Source organism: Anneissia japonica, unplaced genomic scaffold, assembly GCF_011630105.1.
Source record: "Anneissia japonica isolate Jap-2015-1 unplaced genomic scaffold, ASM1163010v1 scaffold287716_len795978_cov209, whole genome shotgun sequence".
Lineage (NCBI taxonomy): Eukaryota > Metazoa > Echinodermata > Crinoidea > Comatulida > Comatulidae > Anneissia > Anneissia japonica.
In genome coordinates this window covers 316,556-330,218 of record NW_022756589.1, presented here as the reverse complement: position 1 = coordinate 330,218, position 13,663 = coordinate 316,556, and the positions used below count along the sequence as shown (strand labels likewise).

The window sequence follows — 13,663 nt, the reverse complement described above, 5'->3', positions numbered from 1 at the left end:
GTAAGCCTACACTATTCTGAAAAGAAAATTAGAGATATTAGCCTGCTGGACTTTTCCAGAATGGAAATCTTAACAACTTGACCAATCAAATCAAGGCCTAGGAATACACACAAACATGTTTTACACATATGGTTGTTCACACCATTGTTTTATGATACCAACAGCAATAGCACTGGTATTTTTTTCTGTAAAACTAACCGAGACGCTGGTTAGTTTTACCATAATTAGTGAAGTGCAAACAGCCCAGGAAACTTGCCTTATAGGAAAACTGACCGAGCGGTGAGGCGATACTTTTTTTAATCCTTGTTTCAAGTACTTTTTTTTTAAAAGATTATCGGAGGAAGGCGGAATAAAAATAGAAATAAAATTTGTTTTCCTATTTAGCATACAGTTATGCCAAAATCATCCAGACGGAGGAGAAAATAAAAAAAAATTTTTTTATTGGTGAATGTAATTGTAAATAGCATGGTTATATGCTTCAAATTTATATAATTGGCCAAAAATTAAATTTTATTTTTATTTGAAATCATCAATATTTGCAGTCAGCAGGTTTGCTAAACAAGGTATAAAAAGTGTCTCGCTTTAGTTGAACTAAGTAGATTGTGCCCAGTAAAACTGACCAGCTTAATTTTACCGAGCTGAAAAGTGCAATCCGAACATGCACCTCAGTTAAACTTTCCAAGTAAGTTGAGTGTTATCCAATTTCTCAAAACTAATATGTAGGCAATTGTTAAATTTTAATTTGAAACCTAAATCCGCTGACGATCTGTCAATAAAACTTAACTAAGGTGTTGTTCTATGACTGTTAAATAGAGTAGAATCAGGAAATATAAACACAATTTTAGGTTGCATATTTAAAAAATGTCTGAATAATCTTCATGTTAAATTTTAATTTATTCGATGAGGTAATCAACTTTAACCTTTGACCTATGTAGTAACAATCAACTAAATAATGACTGCTAACAACTGTAGACCTACTATTAGATATTGAATGTCAACCTTCTCATATCATCTGCAAAATTAATAATAGTATTGGATGATTTGCATGGCTGATAAGAGATATGGTAAATGATTCATTTCGCATCTACATGATCAAGCATGTGTGAAAACTTACATGTATTGTCAGAAAGTCAGTCAAACGATGTATCAATGTTACAAGCTTAACTGAGGTTGTTTTCAGTCGCAGTCCTATTAATAGAATAATCTGAACACACATCTCTGGATCCAATTAAAATTGAACAGAACTTATTTTCAGATATTATTATCTGTGATTGATGAGCTAAATAAGGTTGAAATTTTAAGTGATTATTTTGTAACCACAGTGGCGGATTAAAGGGGTGAAGGACTGGATCTGCCACTGAACCAGGTTTCCTTGAAAAATATAAATACCGTACGTATCTGAATAAACACCCCACTTTGAATAAACAACCCCTCCAACAAATGTCCCCTCTAGAGCCTCATTTGGAATAAAAGCCTCCCTCGAATAAATGCCCCGAGGCATTTATATTCTCCTTGAATAAACGCCCCTTAAATGACTAAACAAATCTAATGGAAGCAACATTATTCTCAAGACATTATAGTAATGTTCAGCTATAGAATTTTTTTTAACTGGTTGGGATCAGTAAGTCTTTATGATCACTCCATAAGACATTTTGATGGTTGTGTTGTAGTTCCATATTTTACAGTAAAATTAAGAGGTGTTTATTTAAGTATATACGTATCCATTTGACACAAAAATAAAATGAACACCTCCTTGAATAAATGCCTCCTCAAAAACCCTTCTCAACAATAAACGCCCTGGGCATTTATTCGAATAAATACAGCAGATAAAAAAGCTTCGAGCATCAAATCACCATCGGCGTTTTAAATGTTGAACACTTACTTATGATATCCACTATTATTAACATTTTATGTACTCACATACATGGCTTTTAATATTGCCAGGGATATAATACTTTAATGCTGCAAATTATCTATATTTGACTTACCGCATCAAATCACATAATTCCATTGTGGACTTGCCTAATGGACAAATAACGATTAGGCTGTTGTGTGTTTGAATTGTTCCTAAGCACTTTCATAATACACAGATGATGTCTGATACACTTACAAAACAGACTGATAATGCAGAAATCATGATTTTAGCTTTTGAAATTGTTTTGTATTTGAATCAGTACCTGTTTGTAGAATCCTGATTCCAACAGCTATTTTAGTTATCATTTTTAATCTCTGTCTCACAACTGGTCACCATTATGTTATTGGAGGAAATTTAAGGGAATTGGAAATTTTGGTGGTGTTTTTTAAAATATGCTCTAAAAAATAAGGATTTGAGATTAAGGTACACAGCAGTATTTATTTTGCAGACATGAAAATAGCCCTCTTTGGAAAACTGTGAATGATATGTCCCAATTTATACTGACTGTAGACCCTACTTGCTGACCTCAAATCCCAACTATGGCACTTGATGTAAAATGGGTGGAAGCATCATGTTCCTTTGAATTAAGAAGAGCCCTTCCACCACAAAATTTACCATTTTCATTTATTCACCCCGACCCCAATGCAGTAATTAAACTACCTTTATGTGCATTACTTTATCAACCCTGGTCATTGGATTGAAAACCTACAGAACACATATTCAGCTCTTAATAGAAGTAACTTGTATTGAATATCCATATACTCGTAACCATGAGCCTGAATGTCAGAAACGCAACCTCTACGCGAACCGCACTCCAACTATTGTCATAATGACTGCCCGTATTTTTTTCTATTGTAAGTAGCATTTTTTACTGAATATTCTGCAACTGGAAAGCAGTTGGTATGGCAATTGCAAAGGTTCATTGTCATAGAGATCACATTTAGAAAAATTCTTACTGAATAATAAGGTCATTATTTCTCATTGCTTTTAGCTTGCTTTTAGGGACACTAATCACAGCCCATTTATGTTGGAAAAAATTGTAAGAGTGATTATTCTCCATAATGCAATTTCCTATGCAGTATGCGTGGCCTTCAATTATACATTAAACTATATATAAACTATAGTAATTCAACCAAGATTGAACAATTAACCCCATGCTTCTGAAATTGGAAATGTGTACTTCAACTACTATACGTACAACTCTCTAAACTTTAATGACCAAGCATTGTGGTGTTATTAATAGACTGATTCGGTGATGAGTGTCACATGACCTAACTTAGGTGTTGGATGTAAACAATGGACTGGCACTGCAGTGTTTTCACACGACTCCGCCAGGAGATATATATTTTCGTTTTGTGATGTTTGTGTGTGTGTGTAATTCTTTGCTGTTTCAGTTTTTTTTTTCTTGTGTTCGAAATATCTCAAAAACGGTGGCACAGACATAACTGAAAATAACAGGTAGTGTTAGGTATAACCCAATTAAGAAATGATTAAATTTTGGTGACTGTCCGGTGTAGGGTGTGGATGTGAGGACCATTTAATGGAATTTGTGCTAGACAAGATATCTCAAAAACTAACCAACGCATATGAATGAAACTTTCATGAAAGTTTAACCAAGTTACAAGGAAAAAAATTGTCAAGTGTAGGTCTTGATTTAAAATTGTGAGTGAACGTGAGGGTCATTTAAATTTTTAAAGTCCTGCGTGTTTCTTGTGTTCAAAATATCTCAAAAACAGCTGCAGAGGTTTAAATGCCAGTTACAAGGATTGTTAGGTATGACCCAAGGACGGTGGGCAGAGATAATGTATGCTCTCTACTGAGTGCTCTTGTTGTTGCTGTAAAGATCATCATAATTCCCAGTAAACTCTACCAAAGTGATTGAAAATCGAACTTGAGAATTTTGCCTTAATGGTTTGCTAATGCTCTAAAGGATACTGACCGCAAACATTGAGATTTTTTGACAAATGTTAGGCCTAGGCCAATGCATATCATGGCCAGTTTAGGTATGCACAAGGGTCTTTGACCCGCGAACTACACCACAATTGTAAGGCTACAGTACTGTAGCTACGGTTTACAAAGGATTACCGTACTTAAATTTCAAAGCATAATGCTAGGAGAACACTAGGATAAGTAAATAAACACTATTTTGAGCAATCATATTGCCTAATTCCTTGCCATTTATTTCTCACATTAACAGTGGGTGGTTGTTTTCGCTGCCACAACATTACCTTTTCCTATACTTTCACACTGATCACACTGTAATGGATGAATATCTAAGTTTTGTCATGTGACGGGCTATAAACAAACATCGTCAAATTGATCTATTGAGAGTGAGGGAGCGTTATAGCTACAGGTAGAAGAATTAGGTGTATAAGGTTATATAGAAATTTTAAGATTATATGATGATAATGACAACAATGATGTTGGTAGTAATAAGATGTGATGTTACTATTTTATCTAAATTTTATCAATCTTTTTATTGGCTATTTTAATCTGATGTACTATCATTTTTGCCTCTGTGCTGTTTTGTTATTTATTGTTTGTTTGGTCAGGGGGTTTAGAGGATACCCACATCTTGTGTTGAACTCTCAGCCCATAGTGTCCTCTTGGCACCCCTCTGGCCATTTTCTGATTTTAAATTTTTGTGCCGAATATGCAATAAACAAATAAATAAATGAGATGGTGATGATTACAATAATGATGATGATTATGATGATTACAGTATTCTGATGATGATTATGATGACAATAATAATCACAATGATTTGGTGATAATAAAGTTGATAATGTTGATGATGAGGCATCATGTTTGTGGGGTGAGAAAGGCACATATTGGACCACACAATATGGGATACAGTTGTTTAATTAAAACTAATTATTAACAATTTACTGAATTCTACAATTATTCTACACTTTTTGTGCCCTTTAATCATTCTATTTGTATTTTGCCAATATTTTGTTTATTTCAATACACTGAGAATGCTAAATATATTTTTTATAGCAGTAACTTCTGATTTATAGATTGAAATTTTTATTCAAACTTTTAGTATAATTTTAATGTTTTACAAAGTGAAAACTAATAAATTCGAATTTAAGACAACAATCAAAAACATTGAAAAGCTAATCTATTGAATTAAAGGACCACTGAAAGATTTTGCAATTTGAAGGTTATTCTTTTTTTCCTTGATTCATCTGTCAAGTTTGACGCAATCAATATGAATTTCCTTGGAGAGTTGCTTCACAAATGATCATTAAAGGTACGTCATTTTTGTCCAAGACAAAAGGCATCAAAATGTAAACATATCATGTTGAGTCTTATGCTTATGACAATGATGTCCTTCTATAAGATATAGTACGTCATTTTGTCCGAGAACCAAAGGAATGACAATGCAACATATCACATTGAATCTTTTGCTTACGACAATGATGTCCTTCTATAAGATACAGTACGTCATTTTGTCCAAGACGAATGGAATGACAATGCAACATACCACACTGAATCTTTTGCTTACGACAATGACGTCCTTAAAAGTGTCCATATTTGAATACGCTAGTTTCAGTACATAAATAACCAGTATAGTATTTATGAGATTGAGCTATAATAATTATTTTTGCATTTCTATAGCTATAGACAGTCTTATTTTTTTGTAATACTCCCACAAAACTTGGGACCCCTGCACTTCCTACATAGGTACAGTATAATTTTGTATTCTTCTCACAAGCTTCTACTTGAATACAACATAAAATAGTCTCTAAATGGTAAAACATATACTTTCTGAAACTGATCACCAACTCTACGAGTACAAATTTCTCCTATCCCATATCCGTATCCGCTCCTTACCTAGACGCTATAACAAATCATTTGTCCCATATTCTATTGCAATTTACAACAAATATGTTGAAAGATAATTTTTGCTACCTATGGAGAGAACACCGGGATCATATCAATCTATATCATTAATTAAATTGTACAGTAATTACCAAATTTAGGTTTTAATTTCAACTGTATACTGTATATTGAATATTGTTTTTTCCTTTTATTAATTTAACCTTTCTTTTGAATTGTAAATTGAATTGTGTTTCTTAATCTTTTATATATTGAATTTCCTCCTTTTATACAATGCAGTATATAAACAAAAAATTTCTAATGTATTGTTTTATATACTGGACCAATAAAGATTGAATTGAATCAATCAGGTTAAAAGTGTTTTCTGCTCCTAAAATTTTTGAAATAACCTTAAGCAATCATTAATTTGGTTTTCAACTCACACATCAAACTAATGAGTAGGCTGGAAATGTGCATTTTTCAGAAAAGCCTCTTCTTCCAAGGACAATAGTATCCATGAAATCAATTGGGGTTAAAAACATTTTCTAGGACTGCTCCTGAAATAATGAATGACATCCCACAATCTATACAATATGTAGGTTCATTTAATTTTGTTTTAAATCCTGCATACAAACTGTTTTTTGACACTACTCTTTTGTCAGTTGGGATTAATGCATTAATCAGGCAGGTGGATGGAACTAGATACGTACAAAAAAATTATATTATGTGGCAACATCCTCCGCTCATACAGTGTACATGAATATTTAAAGAATAGACCGAGTATATTCGAAATACAACATTCATCAGGTGTCAATTTATGCAGGATGGAGACAGATGAAGATTAAACACCTTGCTTAATGTCACAAGAGAATGACCAATGCAGTATTCGAACCTCTGACCTTGGGGTTCAGAGCCCGTAGCACGACCACTCTGTGAACTGCAGTAGGTGAATCGGTCATGATAAATTCATGGAGAAATTTTTATTTATTCATAATGTAGTGTCTAGAATGTGCTACTCGTTTGGGTCCTCACAACCTGCCTCTATGAGACCATCTAGAGTTACAGTGTAATCAATACAGTTAAGTATAAATCTTATCATTACAAATACAATTAAGTTTATAATTACATGCTGAGTATGGTATTGATATCAATAAACCCAAGGTTTACATTTTATTATCAGGTTTATTATGAATCCATTAACTTCCAATATCTTTCATTTATTGAAAACATTTTCAATAAATGAAAGATATCGGAGAATGAATTGTTTTAGTATACATCACCAATCAAAGGACTGGATTGCACAAGAGCATAAATAAATCAATAAATAACAAAGCAAAAATTCCTACAATTAAAACAAAATTATATTTAAACAGAAGTTTGTTTCACTCAAAGGGTATTATTTTACCAGAATGCACTGACAATATGAAATGAAAATTGAACAAAAATGATTACAACATAAGCAGGCATCACAACAAGCATTAAAACAAATTGTAAAGCCTACAAAATCTTTTTAAATGTCTGGATATGTGGTACAGAACAATCACCAAAGCCAAGATAAATGTTTCAAGAGAGATCTGCAATGTTCCCTGCTACAGTTTGCACCGACTTTGGTATTAGCGTATGCTGTAGTAAAACAAAACAAAAACACTGTAAATCTTGGTATGACTGTTCCTTTTTGTTGACTCAGGCATCATGTTCTTTATTATGTATGTATGTACATTCAACTGCTAGTTTTCAGCCTGCAATTATTCCTACATAACAGAATACCTCTAACATTACAGATATACTGTGAGCTATAAAAAATGTAATTTTTTCTTTGATCTTAAAGACAAAACTTTTTTTATACCTTGATTCGCAAACATATTTTTTAATGATGGTCAGATGAGGGCGAACAAAATATTTTTTTTTTCTTATTTTTACAAATGGTTTTGCATAATAAAACTGAAGAAAAATTTTTTTTCCCTAAAATTTTAAATTTTTTCATAGCAGTGAGCACGCTAATTGGCCAAAAGTAAAATTTTGTTTTTATATGAAATCATCATTATTGGTAGGAGGCGGGTTCACTAAACCTAGCCCAACTAGCTAGCTTGCTTTGAAAATTAGAACTGTGACATTTTTTCCATAACAATTAAGAGACGCATCAAAGTATCATTCCAATAATTTATGAATACCCTTGATTTCATTCAAGTTCAAATTTCCCCTTAATTGTCATGTGGGATTCTCTTTCAAGAGTAATGAAATTGGTTGATAATAAATTTATGGATTTTTGAGAAGAAAGATCTGGAAATTAGTGAGAACAATGTTTCCATTTATGTCTCATTGGACAACTTCTAATATAATCTTATTTGATCTATTTAATGGTCTATCCAAAGGAATATTGGAAATGTATTATTTATATGCTGTTAGTTAATTTCCAATATTTAAATATAAAATGTACAAAATTCAAATATTGAATTTTTGTTTTGGGTATACTTGAGGTTCCAAGTCAAACTACTGTACAATGTAATATAATTCCCAGTATGCCCACAGTTTACTATCACAACAATTATTTCCATTCATTCACTGCAGTGATTTCATTTTGAATAATTCATGACACCCATGTGGCAGTGCCAAGATTTCCCAACAGGAGTTTCAAGGTCCTGTACAGGGAATAGAAATTCCCTGACCTGACGTGATAGAAGACATAAAGTTCCCAACAGGGACCTCACCTACCTCAGTTCCACCACGATTCAAGAATTTATATTCCAAATCATTATCAATATTATTATTATCATTACTAGTAGGAGTGGGCCAAATGGCTGAGCGGTTAAAGCAGGGGCACCGTGATCATAGCCAACAATATCGGCACGGGTTCGCGGCCGGCTCGCTCCTATAGTTCTGGTGGTGGAACAAGTCTTCTCGGATAAGGACTATAAACTGTAGGCCCAGTGTACACAAATGGTCATGTGCACTTTAAAGAACCCAGTACATCTTTCGAGATGAGTAGGGGGTTACCCCGGTGTACTGGTTCATTCGGCCCCTGTCGTGGACAGATGAAAGTGCGCCGGTTTACTGGTTGCTGAAGACATGAAGTGACCCTTAGGGGAGGAGAAAGTTATTGTAAAGTGCAACATCTAGTCCCGAGCGCATAGAGACCATGTATTATGCGCTATATAAGTCTCCAACCATTACCATTACCATTAGTAATATTATTATTATTTTTATTATTCTTAAAATAATAATATTATTATTATTAAATATAATGTGACCAGCACAAATTATCCATCTACCTAAAATTATGTCTTACTTTAGACATTAACATATAACATTAAAAATTAACTTAACTCTTTCCTACCTGCTTTTCTCAGGCTGTCCCTGGATTATAAATTTATATCGGAGCTCATAATTCATCATCATACATCAATCAGTAAAGTATAATGGTGTTCTTATTAATTAGTTGGTAACTGATTTTATTTTCCTATTAAAATGTCTGCTAATCAGCAAAAATTGCATTGTTCAATTTAATTGGACTTTTTTTACCATAGTTATAAATTTTATATAATTATTATTGTTATTCCACACCTGTGCCGTACATAATTAGAGGTCTCTCTGCAATAAACAACTAATTTAGGGGCATTTTTATGGTCTTAATAGAAAAATAATCATTTATGTTCATCTGACATTATGTTCAACTGCATAAAAGTGGTCTTTAATTTCTGTTGTTTAATGGGTAGGTAATTTCATTCTTGATTATGCATGAATCGTACAATTGTAATACAGGAATAAACCTACTTTTCCAAATTAAATAGGGCAGCACCAATATGATTAAACTGCGAAAGCTGCTACAGTACATAAATATCTCCTTCCTTGATATGCAATAATATTTGACACATTAACCATTCACACCATTGATACAACCTTAACATTACGACTACTTTGCATACATCATTTCTATGGTGACGTGCCAAATAATCCTACTGCAGTAATTCCTGGTCATTGTAGGAAGGGTAGGCCTAGTCTAATTTAGGACTGTCATGGGCGTAGTCTGGGGTGGGGGTTCAGATCCATTCCCCAGCTGTGCCTATATTATATGGAGTAATCGTTAATTCAAAATAGTCCTTCGTATTTGTGGGCAAAAAAAAAACAACCTAGCAGCAGGTCCTAGTACATAGTGTAAAGTGCAGGCTACCTCGGCGACGAATGACTGAATCCGAGCTGCGTGCTCAGTCCCTCTCTCAGCAGCAGGCCTACTTATTGGAAGATGGTAAAGTATATAAACCCAAGTTGACGCATTTCTCTCTGAGACAGTCTATTAATTTTTGTACCACATGATGTTTTATGGAAACTACTTGAATATGGTATCATCATTGATCTCGATATAGGTATATATATCTTAAGAAATAAAACAGACACTTACCAAACTTCGGACTACCCGCCACGAGCAAGACACAGCACTAGATTGAGTTCAGCTTAGTTACTCCACTATCCAATCAATCAAGGCAGCCGCATTGTCCAATCAAAGCAGAGATTTAGGTCATTTTTATGACCTATCACATGTTGATCCTTTAGGTACCGTACATAATAATAAGTCTATTAAAATTTGATGGTTAACTGATCATATATTCATAGGTATTTTTTTTTTCTCTTTCTTGGGGGAAGCCCACTTTTATTAAGTCTTTCTGTTACATCTTGATAAGTAAAACAAAAGTATAAATATTTTCGAACATTATAAATATTACAAAAAAAAAATAGCTCAAGATATTGCACAAATAGAACATAGTTAACAAACAGCATATATGAATGATAATACAATTATTTCACAGATTGCGATAAAATGTGATAATATTTTGAAATAAATTAAACCTCGCTCTATGAGCCTAAATATAGTAAAATAATAAATAATAATAATTAACTCTATTTGAGAGACATTAAAGCTGTATTGTCCCCTGAAAAAGACAAAAAAAAATCAAAAAAAAAAAAAATCAATCAATAAAAAATACTTTTGAAATTAACTTGCTCATTTTGCAGTAACATAGGCCTTCGGCATAAAAATTATTGAATTTTACAAATGTGTACCTGATTTTCATAATGGATAATGATAATAAAAATTGTAAAACACTTCCAGTGACTGAAAACGTTTCTGTCATTTTCCGTTGTAAAATTATGCGTAAACATGTTTTAAATACACACATTTCTATGTTCAAGTTGATATTTTTATGTTACTTCAAAATGAGCAAGTTAATTCCTAAAATTACTTCCATGATTTTGTTTTTATATTTTGCATGGGACAATACCGGTACAACTTTAACCGAAAGCATGTAAGTGTATATATAGTTTTGGAGTTGCGAGTAATTATATAAACGTAAGCCAAAATGCTAGAAGCTGATAAAAGCTAATTTATTACTTGTTAAGATCATTATATTTATTCTTTCATATATTTTTGTATACTTATATGTATAGTATGTTTGAAACCATGGAAATAAGGTATTACAATGCAATTACAGAACTCTAGGGTTTTGAAGTAGTCACGCAAACGATTTGCATGACTGCTGACAGTTTCACCGACTGGTGACTGATGACTGATTTGTAACAATAATTTCCAATGCCTAGTAATAAATAATAATAATAATAATAATAATAATAATAATAATAATAATAATAATAATAATAATAATAATAATAATAATAATAATAAATTAAATACAATAACAACTAGGTGACCAGGATGCATTACAGTTCAATTGCTTATTTACCATTAGTTGGAGTGAGTAAGAAAATATAATTATTATATTCTAATACTGGACCTTTTTAAGTGGCTATTAGGCCTACACATGCAAAACCTTCATGTCATCTACAGCATTGGTCAAGAGGTATAGTAACGTCTCCTAACCTCGTTTACGACTTTCCATTTAAGCTTATTTCATTTAAAATGTGTTAAATGATTAATCTCCTGAATCATACTACTTGTGCTGCAACACATCAGCAACTCTTCAACTTAAAGCATGTGGACCCAATGACCAGGCAAAGGAACTGCGATTTATAACCTTAAGGAAGAGACGCAATATAAACACAAGTACCAGTAACTGCAGTGAAATACGCATATTCTTTTTATATACATATAAGAAATTGGAAATGATTGTATTTGTTTTTATGAATATTATTATTTTTTTAATGTTAGACATGAGCATCGAATTTGATATTGCAATACGCCTTATGACTGAGCGGTGACATTTAGAAATTTCCGATCCCATATTGACAGACGATCACTGATATATTTGATAATGGCCTACGCCACATCAATCGGATTTCCTAAGCGTAAGTTAAGTGCGAATTCTAATAATTTTTTATTACATAACTGGCCATGATTATTAAAGTATTGCATAGTTGCACAATTATTAAATAGATTTGAAACAGCTACCATAACGTGCTAATATCTTAATATAATAGTAAATTTTAATATTATTTGTGCTGTATTCTAATTGTTCTGTGACTGTATTTTTTAGTGTCTTTGTTCTCTGTACCCGTAAATAAGCTCAAAATTGGTCGTGGAGAAATATCATATTCAGTGAAATTTCTAAAAAAAGCAACGGACAGTCGATGTCGTCGATGTTCGGCGATGTTGTTTGTATTGTCCCACAAAAAATACCAAAAAACATCATAAAAATTATTTTTGAAATTAACTTGCAGATTTTGAATTAAGATACAATTTATCAACTTTATATATAGAAACTATTGTAAACCTATTCAGAACATATTTACCCATAATTTTACAGCGGAAAGTTATAGAAAAAATTCCATTCACTGGATGTGCTTTTTTTTTTTTTTTTTTTTATCTATCGTTATCAAGTATATAAAAATCAGGGTACACTTTTTTAATATTAATTTTAAAATTATTTTTTTTGTAATTTTCAGGGGACAATACATCCTTAAGAGATCTGGTCGCCAAGCGCACAGAGAAATTTGATCAATTTTCAGAAATAGAGGGCGTTATTTAATGTATTTTCATATTATTATATTTATATAAACTTTATAAACCCTTAAGAAAAGAAATATCCGAGTATGAAAGAAGTTGCCATAGCTATCGCTGCGGCCATCCTATCCTATCCTATCTTTTTTATATATAATTTCAATACTGTAAAACGTTTTGCAATAATGTTAGAATATTGGAATAATGAGGTTAATCTGCAAACCTCGAGAGATTTTTCTGAACTGAAGGATTGTTTCAAGAGTATTATGGAGTTACCTGATCTTTACGCCATACTCCTATGTGTATTATTTTGATCTAGTTCATATAATAAATGTGAAAGCTGTGTTTACTCATCTCGTGTGTTAAGAAGAAATCTTAGCCCTGTGCAGGCTATCAAATTATATTTGACAAATAAAAAAAAAAAACAAAAACTGTTGTATGCCCATATTTAGTCATGATATTCCTCCTATGTTCTTGACCATATTTAAGCCACATGTTTTTGTCAAAGTTGATGATCACATCATGACCATATTATGCACATCATGACTAAATAAGGGCATAGGCCTACAACATTTTTTTAAAAATATCATTCTTGTGTTGGTATAATACGATGTTAAAAACATGCTCCTTAACCCTTATAGTAACGTTTGAGAAGATAATAGAGTTTTCGTAAGCTTACGAAAACACTAACGAACACGATTACGTCATCAAATTTTTAGACAACCCTTCCCCAATAGAAGCATATCTGTGCCAAGAATGTTTTAGGCATGAATGAGGAATGATAATGACATATTTGTTTTCGTTATCGATTCCGTAAGGTTGCGAAATCTCCCTAATAATTTAAAACGCAGAACAAACCTCGAGCAACATTAGGATTAGTTTCAACGGTGTGGTGTTACTTAGTAGCTAGAGCGTGTTTTTATTTCGTGATCCAGAAAATTTGACTCTAGAAATGGGTTTAGGGTGAAAATATTTTG

General features: G+C 32.4%; 1 protein-coding gene across 1 annotated transcript in view; it reads right to left on the bottom strand.

Moving 5' to 3' along the window:
* Positions 1 to 10,189, bottom strand: part of LOC117124229 (tumor protein p53-inducible protein 11-like) — an 84,483-nt gene extending 74,294 nt beyond the window's left edge. Inside the window, exon 1 of the mRNA XM_033270377.1 lies at positions 10,137 to 10,189. The gene's annotated coding sequence lies outside the window, so the exon portion shown is untranslated. The remainder of the gene's footprint in view (positions 1 to 10,136) is intronic.
* Between the last annotated feature and the right edge of the window lie 3,474 nt (positions 10,190 to 13,663).